Source organism: Lithobates pipiens, unplaced genomic scaffold (assembly GCF_037356315.1).
Source record: "Lithobates pipiens isolate NorthernLeopardFrog02 unplaced genomic scaffold, aLitPip1_a1.2 Scaffold_16, whole genome shotgun sequence".
NCBI lineage: Eukaryota > Metazoa > Chordata > Amphibia > Anura > Ranidae > Lithobates > Lithobates pipiens.
The window spans coordinates 26,018,936-26,023,929 of record NW_027507748.1 but is presented as its reverse complement, the minus strand read 5'-3'; the positions used below and the strand labels follow the sequence as shown (position 1 = coordinate 26,023,929).

The window sequence follows — 4,994 nt, the reverse complement described above, 5'->3', positions numbered from 1 at the left end:
TAATCCAGACCTTTCCTTGCTGCTTGCCGACCAGCCACCATCATTTTACTGAGGCAGGTCGGCACGATCCCGCGAACCGTCGTAGCTATACGTCGGCTCTTGGGTTAGTCAAAATTGTCCGATGTGTCCACCATAATGTCACAGTCATGATAGAAATCGCAGACCGCCGCCATTACTTGTAAAAAAAAAAAATAATAATAATAAAAATGCTATAAATCTATTCCCTATTTTGTAGACGCTATAACTTTTGCGCAAACCAATCAAAAAACGCTTATTGCAATTTTTTTTTTTACCAAAAATATGTACTGTATTTATTGGCGTATAACAATCACTTTTTCACCATGAAAATTGGGTGAAAATAGCGTGTGCTTGTTATACGCCAATACTTAAATTGTGGCTGCCTTATTTAAAATTTAAGTTTTTCCTGAAACTTCCCTCTTAAAATGAATGTGCGTGTTATATGCCTGATAAATACGGTATACATATCGGCCCTAAACTGAGGAAAAATTAGCTTTTTTGTAAAAAAAAAAAAATGGGAATATTTATTATAGCAAAAAGTTCAAAATATTGTGTTTTTAGCACTGATCACTGTAATAATGTCACTGATCCCCAAAAAGTGTCACTTGGGGTCAGATTTGTCCGCCGCAATGTCACAGTCCTGCTAAAAAATCGCAGATCACCGCCATTACCAGTAAAAACTTTAAAAAAATCTATCCCCTATTTTGTAGACGCTTTAACTTTTGCGCAAACCAATCAATATAAGCTTATTGGAATTTTTTTATTTTTTTTTTAAATATGGAACGCTTCACGAATTTGCGTGTCATCCTTGCGCAGGGGCCATGCTAATCTTCTCTGTATCGTTCCAATTTTAGTATATGTCCTGCCGAAGCGAGGACAGCTTATTGGAATTTTTGATGAATACATTTTTTTTACATTTTTTTTCTGTGGATATGTATTATAGCAGAGAAGTAAAAAAATATTATTTTTTCCCAAAATTGTCTCTATTTTTTTGTTTATAGCACAAAAAATAAAAACCGCAGAGGTGATCAAATACCACCAAAAGAAAGCTCTATTTGTGAGGAAAAAAGGACATCAATTTTGTTTGGGTGCAACACCGCACGACCGCGCAATTGTCAAAGCGACGCAGTGCCGAATCACAAAAAATAAAATAAAAATGTGCCTGGCCATTCAGCAGTCAAATCTTCCGGGGCTGGTTAAAGCAATCTCCTGAGCTGGCCAGAACCACCTCTGCAGGGAGTCTATTCCGCATTTTCACAGCTCTTGCTGTGAAGAAACCTTTCCGTATTTGGAGATTTAAATCTTTTTTTTTTTTCCTCTAGGCGTAAAGAGTGCCCCTGTGTCCTCTGTGATGACAGTAAAGTGAATAACTCAACACCAAGTTCACTATATGGACCCCTTATATATTTGTACACGTTGCTCATATCCACCCTCAATCTCCTCTTCTCAAGAGAGAATAAATTCAGTTCCTCTAATCTTTCCTCATAGCTGAGCTCCTCCATGCCTCTTATCAGTTTGGTTGCCCTTCTCTGCACTTTCTCCAGTTCCCCGATATCCTTTTTTGAGAACTGGTGCCCAAAACGGAACTTCATATTCCAGATGAGGTCTTACTAATGATTTGTACAGGGGGGGACAAAATGATATCTCTCTCTCTCTGGAGTCCATACCTCTATTATACAAGAAAGGGCTTTGCTTGCTTTGGAAACTTCAGCTTGGCATTGCATGCTATTATTGAGCTCATGATCTACCAAACCCCCCCCCCCCCCCAGATCCTTCTCCACTATGGATTCCCTCAGTTGTACTCCCCCTAGTATATATGATGCATGCATATTCTTACATGGAGTTCTATTGCTCTAGGGAGGCTGCCATCCCGATGTTGGATTCAGTGGAAATGGTTGAAACCACTTGCCGGCCGACCGCATTACATAGTTATATAGTGACCAGATCATGTACCTAGTACGTAATCCGGTGTCTTGTTGAAAACTGTCCCCCGTCGGATAGTATCCGCCCTGTACTGAGCTCGCGCAGTACGGAGGACAAGGAGGCGCTGAAAGTCTCTGAAGATGAGCGGCGCCTGCGCACCGAGTCCAGGTTCAAGCCCCACTATCCAAGTGGACACAGAGCTAGAATAAAATTTTGCCGAGCGAAGCGAGGCCGTGCCCTAAGCCCGGCGAAGTGCTGTTTTTTTACATCATCTACCTTATGTCCACTTGCATGGTGGGACTTCAACCTGGCCTCGGGGCAGAAGGTACTATTAAGTGCGCAGGCGCCATTCATCTTCTGAGACTTTCGGCGTCTCCTTGTCCTGTGTACTGCGCAAGCTTTGCGCCTGCGCAGTATGGGGCGGAACACTATCCGAAGGGGGGGCGCTTCCGGGTAGGGGGGGGGCCTGCGTTTATGCTGTCCGCGCGCCGGCTGTGCTGTGATTAGACACAGCACAAGCCGATCAGAGCTCCATGGATGCCATTGGCCGGCACTCACTGATCGGTGAAGAGGATGATAGGGCAGAGCTCTGTAAATGTAAACAATACAGCTCTGTCCTGTCAGTGGGGATGTGGTGGTTTTTGTTTCCCTGCAAAGGAATAAAACCGTTACATCCCTTAGTGAAAGCACCAAACAGTAAACGCATAAATACTGGTTAGGCACGCATTTAACCCTTTGATCACCTTAGATATTAACTCCTTCCCAGTCAGTGTCATTAGTACAGTGACAGTGCATATTTTTAGTACTGATCCCTGTATTAGTGTCACTGGTTCCCACAAAGTGTCAGATTGCCCCGCCATACTATCACAGTCCTGCTATAGGTCGCTGATCACCGCCATTGCTAGTATAAAAATAAATAAATACAAATTCCAGTATGTATATATACCATGGTTTGTAGACGCTATAACTTTTGTATAAACCAAGCAATATACGCTTATTGGGATCATTTTTTTATTTATTTTTTTAACAAAAAATAAGTAGCAGAATACATATTACATTTCTGAAGAAATTTGTTTTTTTTTTTTTTTAAGATTTTTATTGGATATTTTTTTAAAACAGAAAGTAAAAATATTGTTTGTTTTTTTTAAAGATTTTTGGTCTTTTTTCGTTTATAGTGCAAAAAAATTTAAAAAAACTCTGTGGTGATCAAATACCAGCAAAAGAAAGCTCTCTATTAGTGGGGAAAAGAATGATATAAATTGTGTTTCTGTGCAGGGTTGCATGACCACACTATTACCAATTGTGCGGTCATAGCAAAAAAAATAAAAAAATTGCCCGGTCACGAAAGAGGGGGTAAATCTTCCGGCGCTAAAGTGGTTAAAGAAAGTGAGCAAGGTCTGTTTTTTCCAGCTGAGGCACAATTTTAAAATCTTGCACAAGCATACCTCCCAACTTTTTTGAGATGGGAACGAGGGACACCTATCAGCAAAATTATGCAGGGCATAGGACACACCCATTGCCACGCCCCCTTAAAGGAGAATTGTTAAAAAAAACAAGATTGGTTAAACCCACAATTGCTTTTTTTTTTTTTTTTTTACCACTACTATTCCTTCATATTGGCTTTTGGAATTTACAAATGCAGCAATTTAGAAATTTAGAAAGTTTTAGACCTGGAAAATACTCTTTGATAGATAAAAAAAGTGCATTTTATATAACTATATAGATCAGACCAAAATGAGGGACAAATTGTTCCAAATCAGGGACAGTCCCTCGAAATCAGGGACAGTCCTTCGAAACCAGGGACAGTCTCTCGAAATCAGGGAGAGTCCTTCAAAATCAGGGAGAGTCTTTCGGAATCAGGGACAGTCCCTCGAAATCAGGGACAGTCTCTCGAAATCAGGGACAGTCTCTCGAAATCAGGGACAGTCTCTCGAAATCAGGGACAGTCTCTCGAAATCAGGGACAGTCTCTCGAAATCAGGGACAGTCTCTCGAAATCAGGGACAGTCTCTCGAAATCAGGGACAGTCCTTCGAAATCAGGGACAGTTCCTCGAAATCAGGGACAGTTCCTCGAAATCAGGGACAGTCCTTCGAAATCAGGGACACTCCCTCGAAATCAGGGACAGTCCCTCGAAATCAGGGACAGTCCTTCAAAATCAGGGAGAGTCTTTTGGAATCAGGGACAGTCCCTCGAAATCAGGGACAGTCTCTCGAAATCAGGGACAGTCTCTCGAAATCAGGGACAGTCCCTTCGAAATCAGGGACAGTTGGGAGCTATGCACAAGGAACCATATAACCTAAGACCAGAAGAAAATAAGGAGTTATGCTTTAAAGTATCTTGTGAATATAAGTCCTCTGCTGCTCACAGACCAGACTTGTGAAGTACAAGGAGCAGAGCCGGGAAATGTTACCTTAAGTGCTCGCTGTTTTACATGGAGTCCATTTGTTTTTATACCTTTCCCATCATAAACTCCTCATAAAGTTTCCTTTCTAAATAATCTAAGCTGTTGTTTAAAAGTACATCCAAAGCTACATATATAGCCTTTTTCTGAGGAGAAATTGGCAGTTGCATGAAACATGTTGACATTAGAATTTATGATTTGAGTGGGTTTCCAGGTTTTCTGAAGATTCTAAAGGAACACATTGGAGAACCTTCTGTTCCTTGTAATCTGACCGTTTGTGTTCACGTTTTTATGTATTTTGGCTTTGGTGAGAAGAGTTAACATTCTATTAAGTTACAGTTTCTTTGTTGTTTTTGAGAAAGTATAAAGTGGCGTAGCAGTCAAAGTTCTGGACTGAGTGGACAGGCTGCACAAATAACAGAGAGAGCGAGAGAGAGAGAGAGCGAGAGGTGCCCTCACAATCCTTAAAGCCCAATTCTGGCAAAAATAAAAATTCCTGCTGCGCCCACGCTGCAAGGGTTATCTGTTCGTTTAGGTCTAGAGAAAGTAAAACACTTTTACTTTCCCGATCCTCTGCATCCCAGACAGATGGCACTGCTCCATACTCCATCGGTGGACTGTCCCTTGGTGTCATCACCTCCAGTGCAGGGC

General features: G+C 41.4%; 1 non-coding gene across 1 annotated transcript; it reads right to left on the bottom strand.

The window, feature by feature from the left end:
- Positions 1 to 789: 789 nt before the first annotated feature.
- Positions 790 to 896, bottom strand: LOC143986162 (U6 spliceosomal RNA). Its single transcript, XR_013276380.1, has one exon. It is a non-coding gene; the product is annotated as a U6 spliceosomal RNA (small nuclear RNA).
- Between the last annotated feature and the right edge of the window lie 4,098 nt (positions 897 to 4,994).